Below are 18,453 nucleotides of genomic sequence, written 5' to 3' on the forward strand. Positions count from 1 at the left end.
GTCGGGAGTGGTGTCCCCCAAGGATCCATTTTGGGACCAGTGCTCTTTAACCTATTCATAAATGACCTGGAAGTAGGGGTGGGTAGCGTGGTGGCCAAGTTTGTGGATGATACCAAATTATGTAGGGTGGTGAGAACCACAAAGGATTGCGAAGAGCTCCAAGCAGACTTTGATAAATTAGGTGATTGGGCTAAGAAATGGCAAATGCAGTTCAATGTAGCAAAATGCAAAGTGATGCACATAGGGGCAAAAAATCCAAACTTCACATACATGCTACAGGGGTCAGTGCTATCAGTCACAGACCAGGAAAGGGATTTGGGCATCTTAGTTGACAGTTCATGGGAATGTCAACTCAATGCACGGCAAACTCTATGCTGGGGATAATTAGGAAAGGAATTGATAATAAAACTGCAAAGATTGTCATGCCCTTATATAAAGCCGTGGTGAGACCGCACTTGGAGTACTGTGTCCAGTTCTGGTCACCACATCTCAAAAAGAATATCGAAGAGATAGAAAAAGTGCAGAGAAGGGCAACGAGGATGATTGAGGGATTGGAGCACCTTCCTTATGAAGAGAGGCTGCAGCGTTTAGGACTCTTTAGTTTGGAGAGGACACGTCTGAGGGGGGATATGACTGAAGTCTATAAAATTATGCATGGGGTAGAACATGTTGACAGAGATAAATTTCTCTTTTTCACAATACTAAAACCAGGGGGCATCCATTGAAAATGCTGGGGGGAAGAATTAGTATTTATTCTATTTACAAAGGCGGGAGCTGGTGATTGCTGGGAATTGTAGTCCTGACGGAAATGGTCAAAGATGCATTCACCCCTTTCAGGGATCAACAGCCACATCAGCAGAATGAAACAAACTGTTCCAATAATGATGGGAGTAGACGAAGGGCAGCTACTGGGGAGAAGCCACACTGGAAGGGAACATTGGCAGATCCGACTCTGGTTAGTACTGTGCAAAAGAAGGGAATGATAAACCACTTCTGATTAACCTTTACCTCAAAAACCCCACGGTGAGATACTCGAAAATGAAAAAAAAATAGTGCTCAAAGATAGAACCCCAGGTCAGATATCACTCAATCAGTGGCTGGGGAAGAGATGAGGACATCCAGTTGTTGACATGAATGGATGCTAAAGTCCAAAGCTGTTCCACACATACAATAGGAACATGGAACATGGTAAGTATGAATCAAGATAAGCTTGAGAACATAAGAACATAAGAACTAGCCTGCTAGATCAGACCAGAGTCCATCTAGTCCAGCACTCTGCTACTTGCAGTGGCCCACCAGGTGCCTTTGGGAGCTCGCGTGCAGGATGTGAAAGCAATGGCCTTCTGCTGCTGCTGCTCCCGAGCACCTGGTCTGCTCAGGCATTTGCAATCTCAGATCAAGGAGGTTCAAGATTGGTAACCATACACCGACTTTTCCTCCATAAATCTGTCCAAGCCCCTTTTAAAGCTATCCAGGTTAGTGGCCATCACCCCCTTCTAAAACTGGCTGCTGCTGGCATCAACTGTGACAACCAGACTCCTGTTTAATTTTTGTGCAATTAACCAATACAAGTGGGACCTTGCAAAGACTTGAACAGGGCATCTCATTTCCCTCTCCTCCATTTCCTCTTTCCATTCCCTACAAGCTTCTGTATCCTCTCCATGTTTCCTGTTTCCTCTTGCCTGTTTTGACTGAAATTAAGCATAGAATGTTGTGGTTGCCAACCATTATGAGCCCTCCTATTATCATTTTTGACTTTTAAAAAATCCTCCCTTTTTAAAATTTCAGATTTTTCTGCAAACCTGGGTCATTTCCAAGAACTGTAGAAAGATTTGTCTTCTCTGTTCATGGCCCCAGTCTCTGGATTTAAGTATCTTCTGATATGACTAAATGGAGAACTAGAATAGACAAGCAGGAAGCTGCAAGGATTGTGGGGTACATCTCATTTCGCCCTCCCCTACTCTGTCCCGAAAGCCCCCTAGACTCACTCCCTTTCTTGCTTCCTTCTCTACTTTGAATTGTCAACTCCAACTTGGAAAATTCCTAGAATTCAGAGGTGAAACATTGGGAGGTGTGATTTGGGACAACCCCAACACGGTATCATTCCATAGAATCCACCCACCCAAAGCAGCCATTTTCTCCAGAGGAACATATCTTTGCCATCTGGAGAGAAGTTGTAAATCCAAATCCTTCTCTGCCTCAAACCCCAGTCTTCACCGCCCAAATCTCTAGGAATTTCCTAACCTGGAGTTGACAAGACTGTGTCTTTCCCACCTAACAGCCAATCTACCTTTCTCTATCCATCTATCGTCAGCATTCCCTCCCGACCCCAATAACTTCTACGTAGGAAAACTTTGGTCCAGTTGTGTGAGGCCAACCACTGGGCCAGGGCTACTTGCATCAGAAGGAACCCTCAAGGACTTGTGGAGAGGAAATTCACTTTCCCCTGTACCCTCCTCCCCACAATGTTTTTCCCCTCCTCCATGCAGTCCTGTATCCTGTCCTCTTTCCCTGTCACATTCTCTCCTTCTCAGCCATTCACCAGCCTGCTTAATATGTGCCTCCCATCTTCAGCCAGATTTCTTATTATTTACTTCATTTATAAAGCACATTTCTCCACAGTGGGGACCACAGCAGCTTACATAGGTCTCATCTCCTTTTTATACACAGAACAACCCTAAGTGGTATGTGCGTCACTGTTCCAAAATCACTCCATGAGTTTCCACAGCAAAATGGGGGTTTGAACATGAGTCTCGCAGATCTTGCTCTGAAGATCTAACTGCTACACAACACCACCCTGTGAAAGGGTGAAAGGAACCATAGTAAGCAGCCAGGCCTAGTTGAGTCATGCAAATATCCTGGAGGTTGCTGCCAAGCCTAAGGTTTCCAACTTCCAGGTGCGACCTGGTGATCCCCCAGAATTACATCCGATGTCCAGGCAACAGAGATCAGTTCTAGGAATGATACCCTGCTGAGGCTTCCTCCCTCCCCAAACATGGCCATCCTCAACCACAACATCTCCCAGAATTTCCCAACCTGGTCTGGCAACCCTGCAGGCCAGGTGTGGCCCCACTGAGGCCTCCCTCAAAGCTTGGAAACGGCTCTGCCCTCTCCTCTTGCCTTCTGCCAGCAGGAACAGAAGTCTGCAATCTGCAGTCGCCCGGCAACAGCCACTGAGGGAACCGCTCCTTTAAAGCTACAGGTGCTCCACTGATCATTTTGGGCTTTTTAAAGTTCTCCTTACAATCTTTGATGGAGTTGCGATTTTTGTGCAACCCTTCAGGGGTCCCCTCAGGTTGGCCAAAAGATCCCTCATCGCCCACAGCCCCAGTTATCGTGGGTGGCCAACTTCGCTTTCAGAAGACAAGGGGATGAGGCGCTGACTGAGGGCCACCCTGAGGAGGAGCTGTCAAAAACGCCCTCCTCGCCTGAGGGAGCTCCCTGGGGGTGGCCCCGCCCGCCGCCACGGCAACGGCGCCCATCGGCAGGGAGGCAAGCAGGCAGGCGAGGGCTCGCACAACCCCGCCCCTGGTGCGGAGAGACCCCGGCCCACCCGGGAGCGCGTGCCTGGCCGGACTGGGCGGCGGAGGGCCGGGGCGCGCGCGCCGGGGAGGTGCTTGCGGCCCCGCCCAGCACCTGCGCGCAGGCCCCCGCCTCGCCTCCGCCCGTCACGGTGGGGGTGGAGGGAACGCGCGCCTCCACCAAGGGCCTCGGGAGCGCGCGCGGGGCGGGCCCGCACAGCACCGAAGGCGGCGGCGCCCCGAGAGCGCTGGTCTGCCGGGCGCCGGGCTCGCGCGCGCGCTCCCCCAGCCCCCTCGCTCTCTGTCGGGGGCGAGGCGACCCCCGCGGCGGAGGCAGGGTGCTGACAGGCCGGGCGGCCCTTCTCGCCCCGGAATGCGGTGAGGGCGGCCGGGAAGGCGCCGCGGCCTCGCTCGGCAGCGGAGGGACCGGCGGACGGACGGACGGACGGAAGGAAGGAAGGAAGGAAGAGGCCGAGACCGCCGCCGCGCCCTGAGGGGAGCTGGGCCTGGGCCAGGTGAGGCGGGCAGGCGGCGGCGGCGGCGCCGGCAGTGGGGGGATGGGTCGCGCAGGGAGGGAGGGAGGGAGGGAGGCGGCGCCAACCGGCCCACGGAGACCCCCTCCCCGTCCGGCTCTGACAGGGTCCTGCAAGGGCGGGGCTGCTGGTGGGGGGGGGGGGCCGCGGGCGTGGGCCTGGAGAGGGGTGCGGGGGCCTACCCGTAGCCCCCAGTGCCACGTCGTTGCCGGAGGGTGGGCTGGGTCCCTGGCTGAAGAACTTGCAGAGAAGTGGCGGCGGCGGCGGCGGCGGCGGCGGCGGCGGGAGGGGGGTCTTGGGAACCGATGGGGGCGGGGGCTGGGGAGCGCATCTCCTCCCTCCTCCCGCTCCTTCAATTGGCCTCTGCCTGCAGGGCGGGGAGGGGGGGCTCTGGCCGCTTTGCCCCTGGCCTTGGTGGGGACGGCCTCCCGGGACCCCCCCCCCCCCCCTTGCCGCTTGAGCGGATCGTGGGAGGGTGGCCGGGCGGCAGGTCACGTTGGGCCCCGCAGAGGAAGGGGCGCAGGCCCAGTGGTCACATGGGCAGGGAGACGGGCCTTGGGGCAGAGGGCGACACGGCCCGCCCTGGTCTTGGATCAGTTATTGGGGGGGGGGGGGGCAGGAAAACATCCTTCTCAGGCGTCCTCCCACCCTCACAGGGCTGCTGTGTGGTAAGAAGGGCAAGTGCTCTGCTTGGTTGCTATTTGAACGACAGGCGAAGAGGTAGCCGGGGTGATGAGGAACAGGATTCACTGGGATGCAGCTATTTTACTGACTTTATGCCAGACTCTTCCTCAGAGGGATTTACAACATCCTGCTGCCCTCCTTTTAGGCTAACTCCTAGACCAGGGGTCTGCAAGCTGCGACTCTCCAGATGTTCATGGACTACAAATCCCATCAGCACCTGCCAGCATGGCCAATTGGAATTGTAGTCCATGAACATCTGAAGAGCTGCAGCTTGCAGACATACCTAGACCAATTGGCCATGCTGGCAGGGGCTGATGGGGATTGTAGTCCATAACATCTGGAGTGCCAAAGGTTCGCCACCACGGACCTAGACCAACACAATTATACCAGTAACTAGGTTTTTACCCACACCAGCTGAAAGTAGCGGGCAGTGTAATTCCAGTGCTCTTTTTGTAGAGGCTGATCAGAAGAGATCCCCAAACATGTTATTCAGACTGTGACAAGAAAGTTATTGAGTGAATGTAGTTGGTGGGGACTGCATTGGTCATACATATAAAGTATGCAATTTCTATTAATATTAATAGTTAAGGAAAGCTGTCACAGTTGTGTCATGTTTCTTGCATGAAATCAAGATCTGTATGAGAGACAGTTGTATTTGTAGAGAGTCTGATTTGTTAATTTGTAATGAATAAAGCAGAAAGTTTCCTTATACTTGTTTCTCAACATATTGGATTTTAAATTACATGGGGTCAACACTGTGTTTGCGCAAGGCAAAGGGTTACCTCAAATTAGTTTGCTTGCCTCAAGTAAGGATGATCTATATTGGACCATTAAAGAATAATGAATGGTTTAGAACTGAGGGCAAGTAGTGCAGTACCTAAGTTAGAAGATGATAGCAGGATGGTGAAAACAAAGGTGAAACCTTCCCTAAGGCCGGTTTTGCACGGTGAAATTGCTCCTCTGTTGGCACGGGGAATGCCCTGATGAAATGGAGAGTTTTGCACTGCTCCCATTGCTGCAGCGTGTCTGCCATGCTGTTGCCCTGGCGCCACCCCGGAGCATTGGCTTAGCTCCGCGGCTTTCCAGAACAGTCAAAATGGAGGTTCTTTTTGAATGCCCCCCTGTTGCTCCGGGGGCTTCCCTGCCGTGAAGAACTCCATGGCAGCAGCACTGGGACCGTTTTTCCCACCTTGCTGCTCTGGCCCGCCCCGCCCTGCCCCACCCCACCAAAGAAGGGTATCCTGCCCCCCCAACGCATGAGGAGCCAGCGATTCTCTTGCACACGTGAGGCGTTAAAGGGGAAGCCGGCAATTCTCTCTCATGCATGAGGAGTTAAAGGGGAAGCCGGTGATTCTCTCTCGCGCATGAGGAGTTAAAGGGAAAACTGGTGTGGGGATTTTAGATGGGGGGTGGCGAGGGCACTGATCCTTGGTGCCTGCCTCCATTCTGATTTTAACATAATGTGGCAAGATTCCGCCAATCAGAGCGCAGGAAACAGGCTTCCCGCACATGCGTGGAAGAGACTGTGGAAGAGCTCGTGGTGCTTATGGGAAAGCCCTGGGCTCATGGGGAACCAGCTCGGGCTTTCCGCACCTGCCCTGACTCGAGAGCTGGGCAGCCACGGGGAGCAATGAGCAGGGTGAGGAGCCTGCAGAAGTACACTCCCCGGATATGCCACAGGGCATTTCATGGTGAAAAATCGGCCTAAATCAGGTAAGCAGGTAACAGCAGGGCAAATGAAGTTCAATGTGGTGTGATGCATACAGGAACAAAATCTAATTTTAAGTATATGCTGACAGGGTCTGAATTTGCTGAGATCTTGTAGTGGTTGGCTTGATAAAAATGTCAATCCAGTGTGCAGCAGTGGTTAAAAAAAACCATGCTTCATGCTAGGGTTTATCAGGAAAGGGAATAAAAATAAAAATGGCCAGTATTGTAATGCTCTTATATAAAGATATGGTTCGGCCTCATTTAGAACACTGTGTTGCTTTATCTCTAAACCAGATATTGGGGGATGTGGAAAATGTACAAAGGAGGACTCCAGTGGTGATCTAGAGGATTGGGTTGGAAAGGCTTCAGAGTCTGGGAATTTTCATTCTAGAAAAAAAGATGGTAAAAGGGACATATGGTAGAGATATGATTTTGCATGGAGCTGAGAAAGTGGATAGTGGGAGCTTTTTTGCTCTCGTCCATAAGAATAGAACTCCAATGAAATTGTAGTAAAATAGGTTCAGGAGAGACAAAAGACAGTACTTCATTACTTAATGAGTTATTTAGCTATGGAATTCATTGCCAGTGGTGGTAGTGATGGCCCCAGTTATAGATCGCTTTAAAAGGGGGTTAGACATTTATGGACAAGAGATAACTTATATTTTACATGCCATGGTGACTTTTATTTTACATGCAGTTCCTTTCTATATGCCTTGCAGATATATTCTGTTCAGAAATTTATGTGGCAATCCTTACTGCGATTTCTTTAAAGAGGATGCTGCTTCCATTCAAGTAAGGAAGATTCGGTTTGCCTGTTCTTAGTTTGTTATGAAGCATACCTGTTAATTTATACAAATTATTGGATCGCTCCTTGGATTATTCATCTTGGCTCCTTTGGAGAGTTTTTGGTGCCCCTCTCTACATGGATATGTGGCCTACTTAATGCTAGAGTGGATCCCATTTGTCTCTCATCTTTGCAGCAAGAAAACATAATGTAATGACTATATCAATTTGATCCATTTTCACTTGCTAAATTAACATTGTGGGCCAACCCAAACTTAAATATTGGGAAGAAATCCATTTTAATGGGGGCTTGAACCAGTAAGTTGATAGACTGTAATGATAAGTTTTTGTCATTTTCTCAGCTGAGGTTTAGATATGACTTGTTCACCTTTGAAGAATGGCAATACTCATAGTTATAAAAATGTGATGGTATCATACATACAAACATACATAAGCCTTTATTGGCATAGTATGTGATGGTATCTGAACGTGGGCCTTCCATGAACCCTTTGCTCCTGGAAACTCCAACTGAACCTACAGTATTTATCTATAAATATTTGATGTTGATTAATAAATATATGCAGCATCTCAGAAATAAACAACTAAAAGGCAGTTAAAGGTAGTGTTAGGACTGTTTTGGTTATTGTGAAATATTTGGAGAAACATAATATCAATAGTGTATTGTTGAAGGCTTTCACGACCAGATTCAACACTTCCTTCTATGATACACCTCTGAAGATGCCAGCCACAGATGCAGGTGAAACATTAGGAACAAGATCCACCAGACCATGGCCCCACAGCCCGGAAAACCCACCAGAACCAATAATAAAAATAAGTTGCTTTGATTTTTGATTTTATTTTTCTAGATTCTAAAAAAGTATTTGACAATTTGAACTAGTCCCTTTTTGGAAATTTTTTGGAAAATATGCATTTGGAAAATATGCATTTTGTAGAGAATTTGATAAAATGGGTGAAATCAACTTATACACCCCAGTCAATACAAGTAGTTGTTAAGGGATCATGTTGTTATCTAGTTGTTAACTAGATCATCTAGTTGTTAACTAGATCATGTGAGATACAGGAAGGAACAAGACAAAGTTGTTGACTATCTGTCCTCTTGTTTATTCTAGTTCTTGAAGTACTGAATAGAGATATGAGAGAGGATGAGAGGATTGGGGTTATTAAAATTAAGAAAGAGACGTATAAATAAAGAGCCTTTGCAGTTGACTTGCAGTGCAATCCAAAGGGTGAATGAAACCTCTGTGGAGGAGTTGTGACCCATGCACTGGCATAAATGCCACTTACACAGGCATGAGGGACATTTACACACAGGGGCACTTATGTTGGAGTTGGTGAGTCACACATCAGTGCGATGCTCAAGCACCATTGCAGCCATGCCACTAGCACTCCTCTGGTTCAAGAGACTGCGCTGGTACTGGAGGGGGCATTCCTGGAGGTGGAGCTAGCTTTTGTTGGCTTCCTGAGCCCTTTTGTCCTGGGAATGCCCTCATTTACGGTGAACACTGATGCCACAAAAACAGTGGCACAGCCCTTTGTGCTGCATACCCTGTTTCCCAGTCCAGTCCAGTCAGTCCAAAACCTTTATTAGGCATATAATCAAGAAAATATCAAACATTTCCAGATATATTAAAAAATCACTCATTGTTACATTGTAAAACACGCCTGTTTCCCTGAAAATAAGACAGGGTCTTATATTCATTTTTGCTCTAAAAGATACATTCGGGTTTATTTTTCAGGGGATGTCTTCCCCCCCCATTATTTTGTGCCCCCCTCCATGTTACCAGATCAGCTGCGCCAGGGAATCTGTAATTAGGGCTTATTTTTGGAGTAGGGCTTATATTTCAAGCATCCTCCAAAAATCCCGGAAAAAAAAAGAACTCCAAGCATGCTAGGGCTTATTTTCGGGGTAGGTCTTATTTTGTGGGGAACAGGGTAGGTCATTTGCCAGGGAAACAGTCCTTGTCAATTTTTGCTGGTGGGCCCTGGCCATGTGCAACAATCCTCCTTTCAGGATTGCGCAGTTAGTGTTGGTTCAGAAAAAACTACTTAAAGGGATTTGAATTTTCAGTGTCTGAAATGAAAGAATTTGGTGCCTTAGCGGGTTTTTAAATTAATAAACAGAAAACAAGCTTTTAACAGAAACCATAGAACTACAAGATCAAATAGAAATGATGAGCAAAACAGGATTTAAGGTTGGAAAAAAGGTGAAATACCTGGGTATTGTATTGGCAAATAAGTTTTTTGAATGTTTTTTCAAACTAGTTATGTCAAAATGGGGTTTTTTTATTGCTGGGCGCCTTTTGTATATTGCTTGCTGTTTTAATGGGGTTTAGTTTTTGTATTTATTGGAGCCTGTTTAATTTTATTTGCTCCCTTATTATAGTTTCTGTGTTATGGAATAATGTTGTACACTGCTCAGAGCCCTATGCGGGTGGAGCGGTTAATAAATCAAAATAATAAATAAATAAATAAATAAAACATGGAATAAAGTCAAAAAAGATTTGTCAAGATGCAACCTCAGCTATTGCTGGGAGATTTCTGCGATTAAGGTGAATGTTTTACCCAGAATGTTATTTTTGTTTCAAACAGTATGTGTATTAGAAAGTGATATTCCATTTAAATAGTGGCAGAAGGATCTATTATGTTTTATTTGGTAAGGGAACAAACCTCAGAATGAATGTAAAATCTTACAAGATGCAAAGGAAACAGGAGGATTATCTGATCTGAAATTATATTTGCTGCCTGTTGCTTTGGTTGGTTGAAAGAATGGGTTCTGATGAGAAATAGAAAATTGCTGGAATTGGAGGGACCTGATTCAGATGCAGATGGTATGCCTGTTTATGGTATGGCAAAATTAAAGTCGTTAAGTATTTTAAAAAATCATTTCATTAGATGTGCTGTTCTGAGAATATGGGAAAAATATAAAGCTAGATTATGTCAGAAAACATGGCTCTCATCACAGGATGACCTGTACAGATGGGAAATGATTGTTAAAAATAGGTGGTTTATATATATGTCACAATATGTACTCTCAAAAGGACTACAAAATGAAATCAAGAAAATTCCTGTCCTTGGTTTTTCTATGCACAAGTATTAGAAGATCTCAAAGACTGAATCTGAAGAAGACCTGTGTAAGAACGATGGCCATGTAATTGGCAAACCTAAATAAGCTGCTGTTGAAACTTGAAACAGAGGAAGAATGAGTGAAAGATGGGCCTGTAACTTTAGGTTTAACATATAAATGGATCAATGGGACAATATATGATCAAAGGATCTTAATTTTACATTAAGTTGCAATCTTAAAAACAATTTCTATAAAATGATGGATTGTTGGTGTTTATCACCGGAGAAATCTTAGATCTTGGACATTTAAGCCAACAGACTGACTCTGAAGTACTGATCAGTAGCGTTTATTGAGCAGGCATTGAAGTACCACACAATTAAAGCCAGTTCTGGGGAATTTGGCCTTCACCATCCCTTTTATTCCCCAAGTGAGCTCCCCTCCCGTTTTCCCAAGAATTTGTGAAAAAAAGCTTTTGGAGCTAAGGTGCCCCAAGGTCACAAGCAGGTAGCACGAGAAAGCCTCACTAGATAACAAAAGCAGCATTGTTCCCATGGGACAAGAGGGCCAGGGGCAGCTTAGTTGTCTACAACCATGTGAAGCCATTAAGTAAAGATCAAGGAAAGAATGTGGAGATGGCAGTGGTTACATATAGCAGGCTGGTTACGTCTATCTCAATAGCAGCAGTAATGTGTTATTTTAAGCAGGTACATAGTTCTGGGAGTTCCTCTCAATCAACTAAATAGCATGAATGTGTATTGGAAATATGAACTCAAATGGTTGTTTTACCACTTATGGTGGACCTGAAACAAAACTAAAGTTTTTTGCATGAAAATACATTTACAGCCCAATCCTATAGGGGGCCCCCGAAGTGGCACTTACGCCAGTGGTGAAGGTAAACTGGGAGGGGGCAGGCGCTGTGAAGCTCTGCGATGCCCAACTCAGAAGAGCCCTACCAAATCTCACTGAGCTAAATCTGGCCACTGATGTGGCTGGAGACTGGCTGGGGGCATTCCTGGTTGTGGAGCTGACTTTAGTTACCTTTCCCCAAGCTTTTGAACAGGGAATGCCCACGATGCAGGCCTTAGGTGGCATAACTCAGTCTAGCCCTATGGAGGGCTTTCAGGCAGCCGGGGATTCTCCATATTGTTCTACTTCCCCATGCTGCCTGGAAACCCTCTGGAGGGGGTGTGGTGTTGGAGTTACTAATTAGTCCTCTGGATTGAGCTACTAATTAAGAAGATTTTAAATACTAATGTACAAAAGAAATCAGAGGCTTACCTTTTGGGTCTTTTGGACTGACAGTTTGAAAAAAAAAGATATGGAATTCTGTTCATATATTTATCGGCAGCAAGAATAATGTATGTGAAAAAATGGAAAACTTCATCTGAAACCACAACAGAAGAATGATTTGTGAAGATATTGGAATTGACTGAGATGACGAAGCTTGCTTCTTATACAAAAGAATTTATTTATTAGCAACTGGTAATCACTGATAGACTTTTTGCTTAAAATAGAAAAAAATTGATGATTTGTGGAGAATAGGAAAATTGACGTATTAGAGAAAAGCGTGAATGCTATTTAATTAGTAGTGGTAATGTAAAATTAATTTAATTATATTTCCATCTTTGTAACAAGAGAGCAAGTGCTAATTTTTAAATTGTGTTTATTATTTTGCACAGAAGAAATCAGGAGCCTGTGCTTCTCCCCTTATGGAAGAGATTTTTTGTGTGTAGTTTTAGTTGTTGTTTGCTTCCAAATTTTTAAAAATAAAACCTGTTTCAAAAAAAGGAATAAGTGGAATAAGGGGCTGGAACGCCCTATTTTGCCAAGGCAGTGGGATATGGCTTTAAAGTTTATATCTTTTCTCCCCATGAATCTTAAATTGTGACATTCAGTAAAAATATGTTTAGGTTACAATGAACAACACCACAGCAACTCTTTAGCAAAGTGCCACTCAGAGAATGGTCTGGGCATGTCCAGTCATTTGATTTTTTGAGGAAGAAGTTATATCAGTTTTCTGTTAGAATGTTCATGGGTTTATTCATGAGTATGTTTATTTACTTTTAAACTACTTGCCTGCCTCTTGGAGGCCAGCTGACGGTACCCTAAAATGGATCCTCTGAGCCACAGGAAGCCACAGAACCTTGTATTACAGCACTGGAATTATAAAAGCCCACTTCTGATGAATGGGCAACTTGAAGACCTTAGAATTTTATCAACATTTTAATGCATAGCATATAGATGGCAGTTGCTTATGGTCTCGTTTTTAGATATTTGGAAACTGTTTACCGAAATCATATCATAGTTCATATCATAGTTTATTTGAGTTTAAAAACCCATAGGCCATACACCCATTTTTAAAACCTTTTGCAACAAACTGCAAAACAGAATTGTACCACATCTGCTACACAGTTTTGACTTAAGCTGTTTAAAAACAACCTTCATTTTGCTATCTCTAGAAAAGGGCCAAATTTAACTATCCGTATTGTCAGAAATTTTTTCCTTTCTGCTTCATATTAAGGGCAGTCAAAAAAACCCCGCATGGACAACTGAATCAAATTCATTCATTTGACAGTCACAGAATCTTTGATCTGAAGGAGTTTGTAAATAGTGGCCCTTCATTTGGGCTGTTGGAAGTGCATTGCAACGTGCTATCATATATGCTTGTCTCAATTTAGGAATGGTGAAGATATACAAATGAGGAGGAAAAGCAGTATTAGCAGAAGGTTTAGTAGTCAATTTTAATGGAGAGCACTTTCTCATGGTATGTTTTGAATATCTTTCCAGTCATATTTAACTAATTTCTGAACGCATGATGTAAGCCTTTGCTTAGTTAAGCAGCCGGGTAAACTGTATCCTAAATGTTTCATTTTGCCCTCAACCATCTTAACCAGCTATGCTGCTGTATTGCTAACACTTCAAAAACAGGAGCATTGTTTGCACTAGATAGGTGATATTTATAATTTATAACTGTCTTCCATATGGGCAAGTTCAAGTCGTATCATATCAGAAGCAATGCCTAATGGGAGGGCAAGTAATTTACAAAAAAAGAGAAAAGGACCACCTTAACAGCATCCACCCAAAAATCCAATTTACCATGGAAGCTGAAAAAGAAGGGAAACTTCCTTTTTTAGATGTCCTGGTCTTTTGCAGACCCAACCATCAACTGGGCCACACAGTATACCGAAAACCAACACACACAGACCGGTATCTACATAAAAACTCCAACCACCATCCACAACAGAAAAGGGGTATAATCAAAACTCTGACAGATTGTACAAAATGAATTTGTGAACCTCACCTTCTCCCTGATGAAATCAATCATCTAGACTGGGCTCTGCAGGGAAATGGCTACTCCACAACAGAAATCAGAAGAGCTTTAAGACCAAGAGAAACCCAGAGGACTGAGGAGAAACAGCCCACCACAGGAAAAATATTTCTACCGTACATCAAGGGAATCACTGATCAAATAGGGAAACTGATGAAGAAACATAACCTACAAACCATCTTCAAACCTACCAGGAAAATACAGCAGATGGTATGCTCAGCAAAGGACAAGAGAGATGCCCTCACTTCTGCAGGAGTCTATCGCATACCCTGCAGCTGTGGAAGGGTCTATATAGGAACCACAAAACGCAGCATTTAGACTTGTATTAAGGAGCATGAAAGACACTGTCGGCTTAATCATCCTGAAAAATCTGCAGTAGCAGAACATGTCTTAAACAAAACTGGACATAACATTTTATTTGAAAACACTGAAATTCTGGACAATTCAGAAAGTTAGTATGTCAAACTGCACAGGGAGGCCATTGAAATTCACAAACACCAAGACAACTTCAACAAGAAAGAAGAGACTGTGAGAATTAATAAAGCTTGGCTACCAGTACTTAAAAACACCAAAAGCAATCCCCAAGGGCATGTTAAGTTCATGAACAATGGACTCCACCCAAACACAGGATTTGCATTCATCAATACTGCTGCTGTTACATGGCATGCAAATGTGAATCACTCCCTGGACTGAAAAACCCCATCTGCAATACAATACTATAAACCACATCTTTGCATAGCAAGTTCCACCCAAACACTTACTGATTGGTTCCCCACCCTGGGACATGGACAATATATTCCCCACTAAACATTCCCTTCTCACTGTATGTAACAGTATGTAACAGACTTCCCTCTGTGGTACATCTCTGAAGATGCCAGCCACAGATGTAGGTGAAACGTTAGGAACAAGATCCACCAGACCATGGCCACACAGCCCAGAAAACCCACCAGAACCAGTTGAGTCTGGCCGTGAAAGCTTTCGACAGTACAAAAAAAGGTTAATTGTAATTTTTCAAGTTGTTCTATTGGACTCTGAAACCAAATAGAATACATGGTAGCACCAAAAGCACCAAAGCTTTTAAGAGTGCTGGAACGTACTGAGCACTTTAACATAGAAACATTTTCTTAAAGCCAACTGGATTAAATCCACTTTCTGCTTAAGGTATTTGATATGTTTAGACCAATGCAGATTAAATTGGAAAACTATTCCTAGGTATCTAAATTAATTTACTTGTTGGAATTTATGTACACCAGTTTTCCAGATTTTGTTTGTTTTTATAGCAGATTTGGAAAATAACATGATTTTGGATTTATTGAAACCGATGTATAGATCTGCAACAACTGTCTTTATGCATGTGCGTATATCAATATCCGTCTGTCCGTCCATCTATTTATTTTTTTAAACAAAGCTTATTTAGTTGCTGGATTTTAAGCTTTCCCCCCATTTTTTAAAAGAAAGAAATAACTAAAATGATTTAAAAACATTTTAAAAAGTGATTATAGGTCTTTTATACAGATAATTTTCCATTGGACCCCAACCAAAAAACCATCCCATTTTCAAGCTGTAGCCTCATTTCTGTGTTTTGTTGGACATTCTTGCCATTCTCAGAGGCTTCTTCTGCTTGGACCCAAACACTTTTTATAGTTATTGCTATTGGCTATATTATTTTAATCTACCAAACACTATATTCCCTGACTGGGATAGCCCAGGCTAGCCTAATTGCAAGAAATTTTAGCAGCCAAGCAATTGTTTGGATGGAAAGCATCCTAGGAATACCAGGGCTGGAATGCAAACCACATCTGAATGCCTTTTGCTTAGGAATCCCCACCAGTATGATGAAGATGGAAAAAGGCCATCTGGGTTACCAGGGCCATCTGGGTCTTCATGGAAAGAGGCGAGTCCAGGTAGACCCCCAGGTTCTGGGCTGAGGAGGTTACTGGTAGAGTGACTCCCTCCAGCACTGGTGGCTGGAAACCCTCAATTCCCCCCCTCTCAACCCACCCAGAGGATCTCTGTCCACGGCACCCCCCACCCCCTTCCCACACTTACCTTAGTTCCTTTCCTTTTTCAGAATTTTTTCAGGCTGCAAAAGGCCTGTTTGCAGTAAAAATGGCCTGAGGAACTACAGTTCCCAGGAGACCTTGGGGCTCACAAGGTCTCCTGGGAAGTATAGTTCCCATTAGACCGTTTTTACTGAGAACAGGCCTTTTGCAGCCTGAAAAAGTTCTGAAAAAGGAAAGGAACTAAGGTAAGTGTGGGAAGGGGGAAGGGGGGGCGCCGCAGAGGGGTGCGCCACGGGGGGGGGCATGGGGGGCAGAAAATTAGAATGCGCACCGAGTGCAATTTGGCCCAGCTACGCCTCTGATCAACATATTGATGACAAATCAGGCCACAACTCCGTACCAACTGAGCAAGGGGTAGTATATAGATGTTAAATAATAGTGGAGATAACAGGGCCCCCTGAGGCACCCCACAGTATAGCGGGCATCTCTGGGAGGCCCCATCCCCACACCACACTTGCTGACTCTGCTCCCAGAGAAACGAGGCAATCCAACGCAAGGCAGTGTCCTGCATCCTGGCAATGGCCAGTCTGAGAGCTCGTCCCAGCCACAGAGCTCCAAGGCCAGAGAAACAGATAAGCGGCACCTGCAAAAAGCCAACGCTCACCCCAACAATTCCCCCTCCCAGCAAATGACAATCCTGACTGGAAGCTGGACTGGAAGGGATCAAGTGTTGATGTGTCATCCAGGAAGCCCTGAAGCTGCTGTGGCACCACTCTCTCACTTACTTTCCCCCGAAATGAAAGATTTGAGATGGGGTGGTTATTATGCCAGATTGCTAGGATCTAAAGATGGTCTTTTTATTTAAGGAGTGGGCGGGCCACCGCCTCCTTCAACCCCCCTGGGAACGCTCCTTGCTCAAGGGAGCAATTGCTAATACCTAACAGGTGGGGTCATAACTCCTCCTGGCATGCTCAGATTAGCCAGGAAGGGCATAGATCCAGAGGATTGGTTGTAGGTCTAACAACAGCCAAGACCCTGTCAACATCAGCCTCCGAGAGCAGGGAAAACTGGTCCAGATAAGGACCTGAAAACGGCCACGGAGCCTCCAGCTTCCTAATTGTCTCAAAGGTGGCAGAAAGGTCATGGCGGAGTGACACGATTTTATCCGCAAAAAAGCCCATAAAAACCTCATAGCTATGATCCAATTGAATACTTTTAGAACCCACATTCAAAGAGGTAAGCAACCGAATAATACGAAATAATTGTGCTGGGCGAGAGCTAGCGGACATGAGAGAGGGCGAGAAGTACTCCCTCTTCGTCCTCTTTGTTGCCATCTCATAGGCTTTCATAAACGTCCTATAAGATGTACGCGCAACCTTGTCACGAGACTTCCTCCACTTTCGCTCTAGCTGTCTGAGCTCCCTTTTCATCTGGCGCGGCTCCCCAGTATACCAAGGAGTTAGCCATGAATGGGGGTGCAGAGGGCGCTAGGGAGCAATCACCTCAATGGCATTGGAGAGCCTGGAATTCCAGTCCTCCACTTGCTCATCGAGGGTGCCAGTGGGCTCAGGATCCCGCAGAGCATTCAGGAAACCAATTGGATCCATAAGTCTCTGCGGGCAGGGATAAATCAGCCCGTTACCTAGACAGGGTTGGGGCTGCAAACCCACCCAGACTTTCAGGGCATAATGGTCCTCTGTCCACAGAGGATACGACCATATCAACTCTTGACCCAAAGACAGATCCAGTGTGTGACCGGCCTCATGGGTGGAGCCGGAATTAATCAAGGAAAGACCCATCGTTGCCATGGACTAGGTCCACAGCCAGTGAACAAGAGGCGGTATCCATATGGATGTTAAAGTCCCCCAGAACAATGAATCTGGGGAACCACAACGCCCAATTGGCAGCTGTGACAGGCCACTCCCTGGCGTGCTAGGCAACCAGTACACCAGGAAGACAGCTAACCTCGCCACAGACTCCCACTCAAGACCAGCACACTCAATGCCGGTGATCCTTGGGACAGGGGCAGCCCTGAAAAGGATAGAATCTCAGATGAGCATCTCCATTCCACTCCCCATCCCGGTGTTCATGATTGGTGGATACACGCGAAACCTGGGGCAAGACCCCATTCAATGAGACCGTCACGCCATCACACACCCAGGTTTTTCTGTGATACAAGCCAGGTCCACTTGCTGAACTCCAAGATAATCCTGGAGCGTCATGATCTTATTGTTAAGGGACCTGATCAGCACCAAGGAGGAAGCAGGGAAAGCCCACAGGCCTCATTCCTTGGGATAGAATGGAGGTCAGAAAGGGAGTGAGTGTATCTACCACTCAGTCCCCTTCTATCATGCAGCCTCCTCCTACCGTTGTATTTCCTGTGTCCCATCAGAACTGTATATACTATACATTCATACGCAGTTGCCCTCAATATGCTCTATATTCAGTGGTGGGATTTTAATTTTTTATTCACCAGTTTGCCCCACCCCGTCCCCCAACTTACCTGGCTCCTGCGTGCCCCCCCCAATTTGATGTTGGGGGGAGGTGAGGGAAGGCAGTGGCTGTCGGGCTTCTCTCAGAAAGAGGCTTTCAGAGCCCCAGAGCAGTCTTGCAGCCAGGCTGGTTGGGGCTCTGAAAGGCTCCTCGGCCCCCTCTCCTGGGAGACTATCTATCGCAACCAGGCTGGTTGGGGTGCTGAAAGCCCCTTTCTCCTCCTCTCCTGGGACACCATCTCCCAGGAGTGGGGTACCAAGGGGACTTTCAGATCCCTGACCAGCTTGGTGCCTTGCAGCCAGGCTGGTTGGAG

At 45.8% G+C, this 18,453-nt stretch overlaps 2 protein-coding genes across 4 annotated transcripts in view; both read left to right on the top strand.

The window, feature by feature from the left end:
• The window catches only part of KCNH6 (potassium voltage-gated channel subfamily H member 6), a 534,004-nt gene that overhangs the window by 60,419 nt on the left and 455,132 nt on the right, over positions 1 to 18,453 (top strand). The gene's annotated exons all lie outside the window — the stretch shown is intronic.
• TANC2 (tetratricopeptide repeat, ankyrin repeat and coiled-coil containing 2) overlaps positions 3,558 to 18,453 on the top strand; it is a 243,193-nt gene continuing 228,297 nt past the window's right edge. For 2 of the 3 annotated variants that reach the window (XM_048516921.1, XM_048516922.1), the window contains exon 1: positions 3,558 to 4,036. The gene's annotated coding sequence lies outside the window, so the exon portion shown is untranslated. The remainder of the gene's footprint in view (positions 4,037 to 18,453) is intronic. The other variant, XM_048516920.1, reaches the window with a different exon arrangement.

The sequence above is a fragment of the Sphaerodactylus townsendi genome, linkage group LG15 (genome assembly GCF_021028975.2).
Source record: "Sphaerodactylus townsendi isolate TG3544 linkage group LG15, MPM_Stown_v2.3, whole genome shotgun sequence".
Lineage (NCBI taxonomy): Eukaryota > Metazoa > Chordata > Lepidosauria > Squamata > Sphaerodactylidae > Sphaerodactylus > Sphaerodactylus townsendi.